Raw genomic sequence first — 17,162 nt, 5'->3', positions numbered from 1 at the left:
CCTAAGCCACGGGGTCACAATTTCAGCAAAAATCTGACTTTTGGCAGTTCACTCAAAAGTGGTGCCAAAAGCTTGAAAATGCTCACCTGAAAGCTTTGGCGATGGAAACAGAAGGCTTTTTATCACAGGACAAGAAATCAGCCCTCAAAAACTTAACCGGCAGAAAATATTTTTTTGAAAAAATCCCTAAGCCCCGGGGTCACAATTTCAGCAAAAATCTGACTTTTGGCAGTTCACTCAAAAGTGGTGCCAAAAGCTTGAAAATGCTCCCCTGAAAGGTTTGGCACTCGAAACAGAAGGCTTTTTATCACAGGACAAGAAATCAGCCCTCAAAAACTTAACCGGCAGAAAATATTTTTTTGAAAAAATCCCTAAGCCCCGGGGTCACAATTTCAGAAAAAATCTGACTTTTGGCAGTTCACTCAAAAATGGTGACAACCGCTTGAAAATGCTCACCTGAAAGCTTTGGCGATGGAAACAGAAGGCTTTTTATCACAGGACAAGAAATCAGCCCTCAAAAGCTTAACCGGCAGAAAATATTTTTTGGAAAAAATCCCTAAGCCCCGGGGTCACAATTTCAGAAAAAATCTGACTTTTGGCAGTTCACTCAAAAATGGTGCCAAACGCTTGCAAATGCTCACCTGAAAGCTTTGGCGATGGAAACAGAAGGCTTTTTATCACAGGACAAGAAATCAGCCCTCAAAAACTTAACCGGGAGAAAATATTTTTTTGAAAAAATCCCTAAGCCCCGGGGTCACAATTTCAGCAAAAATCTGACTTTTGGCAGTTCACTCAAAAATGGTGCCAAAAGCTTGAAAATGCTCCCCTGAAAGGTTTGGCACTCGAAACAGAAGGCTGTTTATAACAGGACAAGAAATCAGCCCTCAAAAACTTAACTGGCAGAAAATATTTTTTTGAAAAAATCCCTAATCCCCGGGGTCACAATTTCAGCAAAAATCTGACTTTTGGCAGTTCACTCAAAAATGGTGCCAAAAGCTTGAAAATGCTCACCTGAAAGCTTTGGCGATGTAAACAGAAGGCTTTTTATCACAGGACAAGAAATCAGCCCTCAAAAACTTAACCGGGAGAAAATATTTTTTGGAAAAAATCCCTAAGCCCCGGGGTCACAATTTCAGCAAAAATCTGACTTTTGGCAGTTCACTCAAAAATGGTGCAAACCGCTTGCAAATGCTCACCTGAAAGCTTTGGCGATGGAAACAGAAGGCTTTTTATCACAGGACAAGAAATCAGCCCTCAAAAACTTAACCGGCAGAAAATATTTTTTTGAAAAAATCCCAAAGCCCCGGGGTCACAAATTCAGCAAAAATCTGACTTTTCGCAGTTCACTCAAAAATGGTGCCAAAAGCTTGAAAATGCTCCCCTGAAAGGTTTGGCACTCGAAACAGAAGGCTTTTTATCACAGGACAAGAAATCAGCCCTCAAAAACTTAACCGGCAGAAAATATTTTTTTGAAAAAATCCCTAAGCCCCGGGGTCACAATTTCAGCAAAAATCTGACTTTTGGCAGTTCACTCAAAAATGGTGCCAAAACCTTGAAAATGCTCCCCTGAAAGGTTTGGCACTCAAAACAGAAGGATTTTTATCACAGGACAAGAAATCAGCCCTCAAAAACTTAACCGGCAGAAAATATTTTTTTGAAAAAATCCCTAAGCCCCGGGGTCACAATTTCAGCAAAAATCTGACTTTTGGCAGTTCACTAAAAAATGGTGCCAACCGCTTGCAAATGCTCCCCTGAAAGGTTTGGCACTCGAAACAGAAGGCTTTTTATTACAGGAGAAGAAATCAGCCCTCAAAAACTTAACCGGCAGAAAATATTTTTTTGAAAAAATCCCTAAGCCCCGGGGTCACAATTTCAGAAAAAATCTGACTTTTGGCAGTTCACTCAAAAATGGTGCCAACCGCTTGCAAATGCTCACCTGAAAGCTTTGGTGATGGAAACAGAAGGCTTTTTATCACAGGACAAGAAATCAGCCCTCAAAAACTTAACCGGCAGAAAATATTTTTTTGAAAAAATCCCTAAGCCCCGGGGTCACAATTTCAGCAAAAATCTGACTTTTGGCAGTTCACTCAAAATGGTGCCAAAAGCTTGAAAATGCTCCCCTGAAAGGTTTGGCACTCGAAACAGAAGGCTTTTTTATCACAGGACAAGAAATCAGCCCTCAAAAACTTAACCGGCAGAAAATATTTTTTTGAGAAAATCCCTAAGCCCCGGGGTCACAATTTCAGCAAAAATTTGACTTTTGGCAGTTCACTCAAAAGTGGTGCCAAAAGCTTGAAAATGCTCCCCTGAAAGGTTTGGCACTCGAAACAGAAGGCTTTTTATCACAGGACAAGAAATCAGCCCTCAAAAACTTAACCGGCAGAAAATATTTTTTTGAAAAAATCCCTAAGCCCCGGGGTCACAATTTCAGCAAAAATCTGACTTTTGGCAGTTCACTCAAAAGTGGTGCCAAAAGCTTGAAAATGCTCCCCTGAAAGGTTTGGCACTCGAAACAGAAGGCTTTTTATCACAGGACAAGAAATCAGCCCTCAAAAACTTAACCGGCAGAAAATATTTTTTTGAAAAAATCCCAAAGCCCCGGGGTCACAAATTCAGCAAAAATCTGACTTTTGGCAGTTCACTCAAAAATGGTGCCAACCGCTTGCAAATGCTCACATGAAAGCTTTGGCGATGGAAAAAGAAGGCTTTTTATCACAGGACAAGAAATCAGCCCTCAAAAACTTAACCGGCAGAAAATATTTTTTTGAAAAAATCCCTAAGCCCCGGGGTCACAAATTCAGCAAAAATCTGACTTTTGGCAGTTCACTCAAAAATGGTGCCAACCGCTTGCAAATGCTCACCTGAAAGCTTTGGCGATGGAAACAGAAGGCTTTTTATCACAGGACAAGAAATCAGCCCTCAAAAACTTAACCGGCAGAAAATATTTTTTTGAAAAAATCCCTAAGCCCCGGGGTCACAATTTCAGCAAAAATCTGACTTTTGGCAGTTCACTCAAAAATGGTGCCAAACGCTTGCAAATGCTCACCTGAAAGCTTTGGCGATGGAAACAGAAGGCTTTTTATCACAGGACAAGAAACCAGCCCTCAAAAACTTAACTGGCAGAAAATATTTTTTTGAAAAAATCCCTAAGCCCCGGGGTCACAATTTCAGAAAAAATCTGACTTTTGGCAGTTCACTCAAAAATGGTGACAACCGCTTGAAAATGCTCACCTGAAAGCTTTGGCGATGGAAACAGAAGGCTTTTTATCACAGGACAAGAAATCAGCCCTCAAAAGCTTAACCGGCAGAAAATATTTTTTGGAAAAAATCCCTAAGCCCCGGGGTCACAATTTCAGAAAAAATCTGACTTTTGGCAGTTCACTCAAAAATGGTGCCAAACGCTTGCAAATGCTCACCTGAAAGCTTTGGCGATGGAAACAGAAGGCTTTTTATCACAGGACAAGAAATCAGCCCTCAAAAACTTAACCGGGAGAAAATATTTTTTTGAAAAAATCCCTAAGCCCCGGGGTCACAATTTCAGCAAAAATCTGACTTTTGGCAGTTCACTCAAAAATGGTGCCAAAAGCTTGAAAATGCTCCCCTGAAAGGTTTGGCACTCGAAACAGAAGGCTGTTTATAACAGGACAAGAAATCAGCCTTCAAAAACTTAACTGGCAGAAAATATTTTTTTGAAAAAATCCCTAATCCCCGGGGTCACAATTTCAGCAAAAATCTGACTTTTGGCAGTTCACTCAAAAATGGTGCCAAAAGCTTGAAAATGCTCACCTGAAAGCTTTGGCGATGTAAACAGAAGGCTTTTTATCACAGGACAAGAAATCAGCCCTCAAAAACTTAACCGGGAGAAAATATTTTTTGGAAAAAATCCCTAAGCCCCGGGGTCACAATTTGAGCAAAAATCTGACTTTTGGCAGTTCACTCAAAAATGGTGCAAACCGCTTGCAAATGCTCACCTGAAAGCTTTGGCGATGGAAACAGAAGGCTTTTTATCACAGGACAAGAAATCAGCCCTCAAAAACTTAACCGGCAGAAAATATTTTTTTGAAAAAATCCCAAAGCCCCGGGGTCACAAATTCAGCAAAAATCTGACTTTTGGCAGTTCACTCAAAAATGGTGCCAACCGCTTCCAAATGCTCACCTGAAAGCTTTGGCGATGGAAACAGAAGGCTTTTTATCACAGGACAAGAAATCAGCCCTCAAAAACTTAACCGGCAGAAAATATTTTTTTGAAAAACTCCCTAAGCCCCGGGGTCACAATTTCAGCAAAAATCTGACTTTTGGCAGTTCACTCAAAAATGGTGCCAAAAGCTTGAAAATGCTCCCCTGAAAGGTTTGGCACTCGAAACAGAAGGCTTTTTATCACAGGACAAGAAATCAGCCCTCAAAAACTTAACCGGCAGAAAATATTTTTTTGAAAAAATCCCTAAGCCCCGGGGTCAGAATTTCAGCAAAAATCTGACTTTTGGCAGTTCACTCAAAAGTGGTGCCAAAAGCTTGAAAATGCTCCCCTGAAAGGTTTGGCACTCGAAACAGAAGGCTTTTTATCACAGGACAAGAAATCAGCCCTCAAAAACTTAACCGGCAGAAAATATTTTTTTGAAAAAATCCCTAAGCCCCGGGGTCACAATTTCAGCAAAAATCTGACTTTTGGGAGTTCACTCAAAAATGGTGCCAACCGCTTGCAAATGCTCACCTGAAAGCTTTGGCGATGGAAACAGAAGGCTTTTTATCACAAGACAAGAAATCAGCCCTCAAAAACTTAACCGGCAGAAAATATTTTTTTGAAAAAATCCCTAAGCCCCGGGGTCACAATTTCAGCAAAAATCTGACTTTTGGCAGTTCACTCAAAAGTGGTGCCAAAAGCTTGAAAATGCTCCCCTGAAAGGTTTGGCACTCGAAACAGAAGGCTTTTTATCACAGGACAAGAAATCAGCCCTGAAAAACTTAACCGGCAGAAAATATTTTTTTGAAAAAAATCCCTAAGCCCCGGGGTCACAATTTCAGCAAAAATCTGACTTTTGGCAGTTCACTCAAAAATGGTGCCAAAAGCTTGAAAATGCTCCCCTGAAAGGTTTGGCACTCGAAACAGAAGGCTTTTTATCACAGGACAAGAAATCAGCCCTCAAAAACTTAACCGGCAGAAAATATTTTTTTGAAAAAATCCCTAAGCCCCGGGGTCACAATTTCAGCAAAAATCTGACTTTTGGGAGTTCACTCAAAAATGGTGCCAACCGCTTGCAAATGCTCACCTGAAAGCTTTGGCGATGGAAACAGAAGGCTTTTTATCACAAGACAAGAAATCAGCCCTCAAAAACTTAACCGGCAGAAAATATTTTTTTGAAAAAATCCCTAAGCCCCGGGGTCACAATTTCAGAAAAAATCTGACTTTTGGCAGTTCACTCAAAAATGGTGCCAACCGCTTGCAAATGCTCACCTGAAAGCTTTGGTGATGGAAACAGAAGACTTTTTATCACAGGACAAGAAATCAGCCCTCAAAAACTTAACCGGCAGAAAATATTTTTTTGAAAAAATCCCTAAGCCCCGGGGTCACAATTTCAGCAAAAATCTGACTTTTGGCAGTTCACTCAAAAATGGTGCCAAAAGCTTGAAAATGCTCCCCTGAAAGGTTTGGCACTCGAAACAGAAGGCTTTTTATCACAGGACAAGAAATCAGCCCTCAAAAACTTAACCGGCAGAAAATATTTTTTTGAGAAAATCCCTAAGCCCCGGGGTCACAATTTCAGCAAAAATCTGACTTTTGGCAGTTCACTCAAAAGTGGTGCCAAAAGCTTGAAAATGCTCCCCTGAAAGGTTTGGCACTCGAAACAGAAGGCTTTTTATCACAGGACAAGAAATCAGCCCTCAAAAACTTAACCGGCAGAAAATATTTTTTTGAAAAAATCCCAAAGCCCCGGGGTCACAAATTCAGCAAAAATCTGACTTTTGGCAGTTCACTCAAAAATGGTGCCAACCGCTTGCAAATGCTCACATGAAAGCTTTGGCGATGGAAAAAGAAGGCTTTTTATCACAGGACAAGAAATCAGCCCTCAAAAACTTAACCGGCAGAAAATATTTTTTTGAAAAAATCCCTAAGCCCCGGGGTCACAAATTCAGCAAAAATCTGACTTTTGGCAGTTCACTCAAAAATGGTGCCAACCGCTTGCAAATGCTCACCTGAAAGCTTTGGCGATGGAAACAGAAGGCTTTTTATCACAGGACAAGAAATCAGCCCTCAAAAACTTAACCGGCAGAAAATATTTTTTTGAAAAAATCCCTAAGCCCCGGGGTCACAATTTCAGCAAAAATCTGACTTTTGGCAGTTCACTCAAAAATGGTGCCAAACGCTTGCAAATGCTCACCTGAAAGCTTTGGCGATGGAAACAGAAGGCTTTTTATCACAGGACAAGAAACCAGCCCTCAAAAACTTAACCGGCAGAAAATATTTTTTTGAAAAAATCCCTAAGCCCCGGGGTCACAATTTCAGAAAAAATCTGACTTTTGGCAGTTCACTCAAAAATGGTGACAACCGCTTGAAAATGCTCCCCTGAAAGGTTTGGCGATGGAAACAGAAGGCTTTTTATCACAGGACAAGAAATCAGCCCTCAAAAGCTTAACCGGCAGAAAATATTTTTTGGAAAAAATCCCTAAGCCCCGGGTCACAATTTCAGAAAAAATCTGACTTTTGGCAGTTCACTCAAAAATGGTGCCAAACGCTTGCAAATGCTCACCTGAAAGCTTTGGCGATGGAAACAGAAGGCTTTTTATCACAGGACAAGAAATCAGCCCTCAAAAACTTAACCGGGAGAAAATATTTTTTTGAAAAAATCCCTAAGCCCCGGGGTCACAATTTCAGCAAAAATCTGACTTTTGGCAGTTCACTCAAAAATGGTGCCAAAAGCTTGAAAATGCTCCCCTGAAAGGTTTGGCACTCGAAACAGAAGGCTGTTTATAACAGGACAAGAAATCAGCCTTCAAAAACTTAACTGGCAGAAAATATTTTTTTGAAAAAATCCCTAATCCCCGGGGTCACAATTTCAGCAAAAATCTGACTTTTGGCAGTTCACTCAAAAATGGTGCCAAAAGCTTGAAAATGCTCACCTGAAAGCTTTGGCGATGTAAACAGAAGGCTTTTTATCACAGGACAAGAAATCAGCCCTCAAAAACTTAACCGGGAGAAAATATTTTTTGGAAAAAATCCCTAAGCCCCGGGGTCACAATTTGAGCAAAAATCTGACTTTTGGCAGTTCACTCAAAAATGGTGCAAACCGCTTGCAAATGCTCACCTGAAAGCTTTGGCGATGGAAACAGAAGGCTTTTTATCACAGGACAAGAAATCAGCCCTCAAAAACTTAACCGGCAGAAAATATTTTTTTGAAAAAATCCCAAAGCCCCGGGGTCACAAATTCAGCAAAAATCTGACTTTTGGCAGTTCACTCAAAAATGGTGCCAACCGCTTCCAAATGCTCACCTGAAAGCTTTGGCGATGGAAACAGAAGGCTTTTTATCACAGGACAAGAAATCAGCCCTCAAAAACTTAACCGGCAGAAAATATTTTTTTGAAAAAATCCCTAAGCCCCGGGGTCACAATTTCAGCAAAAATCTGACTTTTGGCAGTTCACTCAAAAATGGTGCCAAAAGCTTGAAAATGCTCCCCTGAAAGGTTTGGCACTCGAAACAGAAGGCTTTTTATCACAGGACAAGAAATCAGCCCTCAAAAACTTAACCGGCAGAAAATATTTTTTTGAAAAAATCCCTAAGCCCCGGGGTCAGAATTTCAGCAAAAATCTGACTTTTGGCAGTTCACTCAAAAGTGGTGCCAAAAGCTTGAAAATGCTCCCCTGAAAGGTTTGGCACTCGAAACAGAAGGCTTTTTATCACAGGACAAGAAATCAGCCCTCAAAAACTTAACCGGCAGAAAATATTTTTTTGAAAAAATCCCTAAGCCCCGGGGTCACAATTTCAGCAAAAATCTGACTTTTGGGAGTTCACTCAAAAATGGTGCCAACCGCTTGCAAATGCTCACCTGAAAGCTTTGGCGATGGAAACAGAAGGCTTTTTATCACAAGACAAGAAATCAGCCCTCAAAAACTTAACCGGCAGAAAATATTTTTTTGAAAAAATCCCTAAGCCCCGGGGTCACAATTTCAGCAAAAATCTGACTTTTGGCAGTTCACTCAAAAGTGGTGCCAAAAGCTTGAAAATGCTCCCCTGAAAGGTTTGGCACTCGAAACAGAAGGCTTTTTATCACAGGACAAGAAATCAGCCCTCAAAAACTTAACCGGCAGAAAATATTTTTTTGAAAAAAATCCCTAAGCCCCGGGGTCACAATTTCAGCAAAAATCTGACTTTTGGCAGTTCACTCAAAAATGGTGCCAAAAGCTTGAAAATGCTCCCCTGAAAGGTTTGGCACTCGAAACAGAAGGCTTTTTATCACAGGACAAGAAATCAGCCCTCAAAAACTTAACCGGCAGAAAATATTTTTTTGAAAAAATCCCTAAGCCCCGGGGTCACAATTTCAGCAAAAATCTGACTTTTGGCAGTTCACTCAAAAATGGTGCCAAAAGCTTGAAAATGCTCCCCTGAAAGGTTTTGCACTCGAAACAGAAGGCTTTTTATCACAGGACAAGAAATCAGCCCTCAAAAACTTAACCGGCAGAAAATATTTTTTTGAAAAAATTCCTAAGCCCCGGGGTCACAATTTCAGCAAAAATCTGACTTTCGGCAGTTCACTCAAAAATGGTGCCAAAAGCTTGAAAATGCTCCCCTGAAAGGTTTGGCACTCGAAACAGAAGGCTTTTTATCACAGGACAAGAAATCAGCCCTCAAAAACTTAACCGGCAGAAAATATTTTTTTGAAAAAATCCCTAAGCCCCGGGGTCACAATTTCAGCAAAAATCTGACTTTTGGCAGTTCACTCAAAAATGGTGCCAAAAGCTTGAAAATGCTCCCCTGAAAGGTTTTGCACTCGAAACAGAAGGCTTTTTATCACAGGACAAGAAATCAGCCCTCAAAAACTTAACCGGCAGAAAATATTTTTTTGAAAAAATCCCTAAGCCCCGGGGTCACAATTTCAGCAAAAATCTGACTTTTGGCAGTTCACTCAAAAATGGTGCCAAAAGCTTGAAAATGCTCCCCTGAAAGGTTTGGCACTCGAAACAGAAGGCTTTTTATCACAGGACAAGAAATCAGCCCTCAAAAACTTAACCGGCAGAAAATATTTTTTTGAAAAAATCCCTAAGCCCCGGGGTCACAATTTCAGAAAAAATCTGACTTTTGGCAGTTCACTCAAAAGTGGTGCCAAAAGCTTGAAAATGCTCCCCTGAAAGGTTTGGCACTCGAAACAGAAGGCTTTTTATCACAGGACAAGAAATCAGCCCTCAAAAACTTAACCGGCAGAAAATATTTTTTTGAAAAAATCCCTAAGCCCCGGGGTCAGAATTTCAGCAAAAATGTGACTTTTGGCAGTTCACTCAAAAGTGGTGCCAAAAGCTTGAAAATGCTCCCCTGAAAGGTTTGGCACTCGAAACAGAAGGCTTTTTATCACAGGACAAGAAATCAGCCCTCAAAAACTTAACCGGCAGAAAATATTTTTTTGAAAAAATCCCTAAGCCCCGGGGTCACAATTTCAGCAAAAATCTGACTTTTGGGAGTTCACTCAAAAATGGTGCCAACCGCTTGCAAATGCTCACCTGAAAGCTTTGGCGATGGAAACAGAAGGCTTTTTATCACAAGACAAGAAATCAGCCCTCAAAAACTTAACCGGCAGAAAATATTTTTTTGAAAAAATCCCTAAGCCCCGGGGTCACAATTTCAGCAAAAATCTGACTTTTGGCAGTTCACTCAAAAGTGGTGCCAAAAGCTTGAAAATGCTCCCCTGAAAGGTTTGGCACTCGAAACAGAAGGCTTTTTATCACAGGACAAGAAATCAGCCCTCAAAAACTTAACCGGCAGAAAATATTTTTTTGAAAAAAATCCCTAAGCCCCGGGGTCACAATTTCAGCAAAAATCTGACTTTTGGCAGTTCACTCAAAAATGGTGCCAAAAGCTTGAAAATGCTCCCCTGAAAGGTTTGGCACTCGAAACAGAAGGCTTTTTATCACAGGACAAGAAATCAGCCCTCAAAAACTTAACCGGCAGAAAATATTTTTTTGAAAAAATCCCTAAGCCCCGGGGTCACAATTTCAGCAAAAATCTGACTTTTGGCAGTTCACTCAAAAATGGTGCCAAAAGCTTGAAAATGCTCCCCTGAAAGGTTTTGCACTCGAAACAGAAGGCTTTTTATCACAGGACAAGAAATCAGCCCTCAAAAACTTAACCGGCAGAAAATATTTTTTTGAAAAAATTCCTAAGCCCCGGGGTCACAATTTCAGCAAAAATCTGACTTTCGGCAGTTCACTCAAAAATGGTGCCAAAAGCTTGAAAATGCTCCCCTGAAAGGTTTGGCACTCGAAACAGAAGGCTTTTTATCACAGGACAAGAAATCAGCCCTCAAAAACTTAACCGGCAGAAAATATTTTTTTGAAAAAATCCCTAAGCCCCGGGGTCACAATTTCAGCAAAAATCTGACTTTTGGCAGTTCACTCAAAAATGGTGCCAAAAGCTTGAAAATGCTCCCCTGAAAGGTTTTGCACTCGAAACAGAAGGCTTTTTATCACAGGACAAGAAATCAGCCCTCAAAAACTTAACCGGCAGAAAATATTTTTTTGAAAAAATCCCTAAGCCCCGGGGTCACAATTTCAGCAAAAATCTGACTTTTGGCAGTTCACTCAAAAATGGTGCCAAAAGCTTGAAAATGCTCCCCTGAAAGGTTTGGCACTCGAAACAGAAGGCTTTTTATCACAGGACAAGAAATCAGCCCTCAAAAACTTAACCGGCAGAAAATATTTTTTTGAAAAAATCCCTAAGCCCCGGGGTCACAATTTCAGAAAAAATCTGACTTTTGGGAGTTCACTCAAGAATGGTGCCAACCGGTTGCAAATGCTCCCCTGAAAGCTTTGGCGATGGAAACAGAAGGCTTTTTATCACAGGACAAGAAATCAGCCCTCAAAAACTTAACCGGCAGAAAATATTTTTTTGAAAAAATCCCAAAGCCCCGGGGTCACAAATTCAGCAAAAATCTGACTTTTGGCAGTTCACTCAAGAATGGTGCCAACCGCTTGCAAATGCTCACCTGAAAGCTTTGGCGATGGAAACAGAAGGCTTTTTATCACAGGACAAAAAATCAGCCCTCAAAAACTTAACCGGCAGAAAATATTTTTTTGAAAAAATCCCTAAGCCCCGGGGTCACAATTTCAGCAAAAATCTGACTTTTGGCAGTTCACTCAAAAGTGGTGCCAAAAGCTTGAAAATGCTCCCCTGAAAGGTTTGGCACCCAAAATAGAAGGCTTTTTATCACAGGACAAGTAATCAGCCCTCAAAAACTTAACCGGCAGAAAATATTTTTTTGAAAAAATCCCTAAGCCCCGGGGTCACAATTTCAGCAAAAATCTGATTTTTGGCAGTTCACTCAAAAATGGTGCCAAAAGCTTGAAAATGCTCCCCTGAAAGGTTTGGTACTCGAAACAGAAGGCCTTTTATCACAGGACAAGAAATCAGCCCTCAAAAACTTAACCAGCAGAAAATATTTTTTTGAAAAAATCCCTAAGCCCCGGGGTCACAATTTCAGCAAAAATCTGACTTTTGGCAGTTCACTCAAAAATGGTGCCAACCGCTTGCAAATGCTCACATGAAAGCTTTGGCGATGGAAACAGAAGGCTTTTTATCACAGGACAAGAAATCAGCCCTCAAAAACTTAACCGGCAGAAAATATTTTTTTGAAAAAATCCCTAAGCCCCGGGGTCACAATTTCAGCAAAAATCTGACTTTTGGCAGTTCACTCAAAAATGGTGCCAAAAGCTTGAAAATGCTCCCCTGAAAGGTTTTGCACTCGAAACAGAAGGCTGTTTATAACAGGACAAGAAATCAGCCCTCAAAAACTTAACCGGCAGAAAATATTTTTTTGAAAAAATCCCTAAGCCCCGGGGTCACAATTTCAGAAAAAATCTGACTTTTGGCAGTTCACTCAAAAATGGTGCCAAAAGCTTGAAAATGCTCCCCTGAAAGGTTTGGCACTCGAAACACAAGGCTTTTTATCACAGGACAAGAAATCAGCCCTCAAAAACTTAACCGGCAGAAAATATTTTTTTGAAAAAATCCCTAAGCCCCGGGGTCACAATTTCAGAAAAAATCTGACTTTTGGGAGTTCACTCAAAAATAGTGCCAACCGCTTGCAAATGCTCACCTGAAAGCTTTGGCGATGGAAACAGAAGGCTTTTTATCACAGGACAAGAAATCAGCCCTCAAAAACTTAACCAGCAGAAAATATTTTTTTGAAAAAATCCCTAAGCCCCGGGGTCACAATTTCAGCAAAAATCTGACTTTTGGCAGTTCACTCAAAAATGGTGCCAAAAGCTTGAAAATGCTCCCCTGAAAGGTTTGGCACTCGAAACAGAAGGCTTTTTATCACAGGACAAGAAATCAGCCCTCAAAAACTTAACCGGCAGAAAATATTTTTTTGAAAAAATCCCAAAGCCCCGGGGTCACAAATTCAGCAAAAATCTGACTTTTGGCAGTTCACTCAAAAATGGTGCCAACCGCTTCCAAATGCTCACCTGAAAGCTTTGGCGATGGAAACAGAAGGCTTTTTATCACAGGACAAGAAATCAGCCCTCAAAAACTTAACCGGCAGAAAATATTTTTTTGAAAAACTCCCTAAGCCCCGGGGTCACAATTTCAGCAAAAATCTGACTTTTGGCAGTTCACTCAAAAATGGTGCCAAAAGCTTGAAAATGCTCCCCTGAAAGGTTTGGCACTCGAAACAGAAGGCTTTTTATCACAGGACAAGAAATCAGCCCTCAAAAACTTAACCGGCAGAAAATATTTTTTTGAAAAAATCCCTAAGCCCCGGGGTCAGAATTTCAGCAAAAATCGGACTTTTGGCAGTTCACTCAAAAGTGGTGCCAAAAGCTTGAAAATGCTCCCCTGAAAGGTTTGGCACTCGAAACAGAAGGCTTTTTATCACAGGACAAGAAATCAGCCCTCAAAAACTTAACCGGCAGAAAATATTTTTTTGAAAAAATCCCTAAGCCCCGGGGTCACAATTTCAGCAAAAATCTGACTTTTGGGAGTTCACTCAAAAATGGTGCCAACCGCTTGCAAATGCTCACCTGAAAGCTTTGGCGATGGAAACAGAAGGCTTTTTATCACAAGACAAGAAATCAGCCCTCAAAAACTTAACCGGCAGAAAATATTTTTTTGAAAAAATCCCTAAGCCCCGGGGTCACAATTTCAGCAAAAATCTGACTTTTGGCAGTTCACTCAAAAGTGGTGCCAAAAGCTTGAAAATGCTCCCCTGAAAGGTTTGGCACTCGAAACAGAAGGCTTTTTATCACAGGACAAGAAATCAGCCCTCAAAAACTTAACCGGCAGAAAATATTTTTTTGAAAAAAATCCCTAAGCCCCGGGGTCACAATTTCAGCAAAAATCTGACTTTTGGCAGTTCACTCAAAAATGGTGCCAAAAGCTTGAAAATGCTCCCCTGAAAGGTTTGGCACTCGAAACAGAAGGCTTTTTATCACAGGACAAGAAATCAGCCCTCAAAAACTTAACCGGCAGAAAATATTTTTTTGAAAAAATCCCTAAGCCCCGGGGTCACAATTTCAGCAAAAATCTGACTTTTGGCAGTTCACTCAAAAATGGTGCCAAAAGCTTGAAAATGCTCCCCTGAAAGGTTTTGCACTCGAAACAGAAGGCTTTTTATCACAGGACAAGAAATCAGCCCTCAAAAACTTAACCGGCAGAAAATATTTTTTTGAAAAAATTCCTAAGCCCCGGGGTCACAATTTCAGCAAAAATCTGACTTTCGGCAGTTCACTCAAAAATGGTGCCAAAAGCTTGAAAATGCTCCCCTGAAAGGTTTGGCACTCGAAACAGAAGGCTTTTTATCACAGGACAAGAAATCAGCCCTCAAAAACTTAACCGGCAGAAAATATTTTTTTGAAAAAATCCCTAAGCCCCGGGGTCACAATTTCAGCAAAAATCTGACTTTTGGCAGTTCACTCAAAAATGGTGCCAAAAGCTTGAAAATGCTCCCCTGAAAGGTTTTGCACTCGAAACAGAAGGCTTTTTATCACAGGACAAGAAATCAGCCCTCAAAAACTTAACCGGCAGAAAATATTTTTTTGAAAAAATCCCTAAGCCCCGGGGTCACAATTTCAGAAAAAATCTGACTTTTGGCAGTTCACTCAAAAATGGTGCCAACCGGTTGCAAATGCTCCCCTGAAAGGTTTGGCACGCGAAACAGAAGGCTTTTTATCACAGGACAAGAAATCAGCCCTCAAAAACTTAACCGGCAGAAAATATTTTTTTGAAAAAATCCCAAAGCCCCGGGGTCACAAATTCAGCAAAAATCTGACTTTTGGCAGTTCACTCAAGAATGGTGCCAACCGCTTGCAAATGCTCACCTGAAAGCTTTGGCGATGGAAACAGAAGGCTTTTTATCACAGGACAAAAAATCAGCCCTCAAAAACTTAACTGGCAGAAAATATTTTTTTGAAAAAATCCCTAAGCCCCGGGGTCACAATTTCAGCAAAAATCTGACTTTTGGCAGTTCACTCAAAAGTGGTGCCAAAAGCTTGAAAATGCTCCCCTGAAAGGTTTGGCACCCAAAATAGAATGCTTTTTATCACAGGACAAGTAATCAGCCCTCAAAAACTTAACCGGCAGAAAATATTTTTTTGAAAAAATCCCTAAGCCCCGGGGTCACAATTTCAGCAAAAATCTGATTTTTGGCAGTTCACTCAAAAATGGTGCCAAAAGCTTGAAAATGCTCCCCTGAAAGGTTTGGTACTCGAAACAGAAGGCCTTTTATCACAGGACAAGAAATCAGCCCTCAAAAACTTAACCAGCAGAAAATATTTTTTTGAAAAAATCCCTAAGCCCCGGGGTCACAATTTCAGCAAAAATCTGACTTTTGGCAGTTCACTCAAAAATGGTGCCAACCGCTTGCAAATGCTCACATGAAAGCTTTGGCGATGGAAACAGAAGGCTTTTTATCACAGGACAAGAAATCAGCCCTCAAAAACTTAACCGGCAGAAAATATTTTTTTGAAAAAATCCCTAAGCCCCGGGGTCACAATTTCAGCAAAAATCTGACTTTTGGCAGTTCACTCAAAAATGGTGCCAAAAGCTTGAAAATGCTCCCCTGAAAGGTTTTGCACTCGAAACAGAAGGCTGTTTATAACAGGACAAGAAATCAGCCCTCAAAAACTTAACCGGCAGAAAATATTTTTTTGAAAAAATCCCTAAGCCCCGGGGTCACAATTTCAGAAAAAATCTGACTTTTGGCAGTTCACTCAAAAATGGTGCCAAAAGCTTGAAAATGCTCCCCTGAAAGGTTTGGCACTCGAAACACAAGGCTTTTTATCACAGGACAAGAAATCAGCCCTCAAAAACTTAACCGGCAGAAAATATTTTTTTGAAAAAATCCCTAAGCCCCGGGGTCACAATTTCAGCAAAAATCTGACTTTTGGCAGTTCACTCAAAAATGGTGCCAAAAGCTTGAAAATGCTCCCCTGAAAGGTTTGGCACTCGAAACAGAAGGCTTTTTATCACAGGACAAGAAATCAGCCCTCAAAAACTTAACCGGCAGAAAATATTTTTTTGAAAAAATCCCTAAGCCCCGGGGTCACAATTTCAGAAAAAATCTGACTTTTGGGAGTTCACTCAAAAATGGTGCCAACCGCTTGCAAATGCTCACCTGAAAGCTTTGGCGATGGAAACAGAAGGCTTTTTATCACAGGACAAGAAATCAGCCCTCAAAAACTTAACCGGCAGAAAATATTTTTTTGAAAAAATCCCTAAGCCCCGGGGTCACAATTTGAGCAAAAATCTGACTTTTGGCAGTTCACTCAAAAGTGGTGCCAAAAGCTTGAAAATGCTCCCCTGAAAGGTTTGGCACTCGAAACAGAAGGCTTTTTATCACAGGACAAGAAATCAGCCCTCAAAAACTTAACCGGCAGAAAATATTTTTTTGAAAAAATCCCTAAGCCCCGGGGTCACAATTTCAGCAAAAATCTGATTTTTGGCAGTTCACTCAAAAATGGTGCCAAAAGCTTGAAAATGCTCCCCTGAAAGGTTTGGTACTCGAAACAGAAGGCTTTTTATCACAGGACAAGAAATCAGCCCTCAAAAACTTAACCGGCAGAAAATATTTTTTTGAAAAAATCCCTAAGCCCCGGGGTCACAATTTCAGCAAAAATCTGACTTTTGGCAGTTCACTCAAAAATGGTGCCAAAAGCTTGAAAATGCTCCCCTGAAAGGTTTGGCACCCAAAACAGAAGGCTTTTTATCACAGGACAAGTAATCAGCCCTCAAAAACTTAACCGGCAGAAAATATTTTTTTGAAAAAATCCCTAAGCCCCGGGGTCACAATTTCAGCAAAAATCTGATTTTTGGCAGTTCACTCAAAAATGGTGCCAAAAGCTTGAAAATGCTCCCCTGAAAGGTTTGGTACTCGAAACAGAAGGCTTTTTATCACAGGACAAGAAATCAGCCCTCAAAAACTTAACCAGCAGAAAATATTTTTTTGAAAAAATCCCTAAGCCCCGGGGTCACAATTTCAGCAAAAATCTGACTTTTGGCAGTTCACTCAAAAATGGTGCCAACCGCTTGCAAATGCTCACATGAAAGCTTTGGCGATGGAAACAGAAGGCTTTTTATCACAGGACAAGAAATCAGCCCTCAAAAACTTAACCGGCAGAAAATATTTTTTTGAAAAAATCCCTAAGCCCCGGGGTCACAATTTCAGCAAAAATCTGACTTTTGGCAGTTCACTCAAAAGTGGTGCCAAAAGCTTGAAAATGCTCCCCTGAAAGGTTTGGCACTGGAAACAGAAGGCTTTTTATCACAGGACAAGAAATCAGCCCTCAAAAACGTAACCAGCAGAAAATATTTTTTTGAAAAAATCCCTAAGCCCCGGGGTCACAATTTCAGAAAAAATCTGACTTTTGGGAGTTCACTCAAAAATGGTGCCAACCGCTTGCAAATGCTCACCTGAAAGCTTTGGCGATGGAAACAGAAGGCTTTTTATCACAGGACAAGAAATC

This window comes from Podarcis liolepis (assembly GCF_965112155.1).
Source record: "Podarcis liolepis genome assembly, contig: SUPER_9_unloc_1, whole genome shotgun sequence".
NCBI classification, from domain to species: Eukaryota; Metazoa; Chordata; class Lepidosauria; order Squamata; family Lacertidae; genus Podarcis; species Podarcis liolepis.
This window is presented reverse-complemented; position numbering follows the sequence as displayed.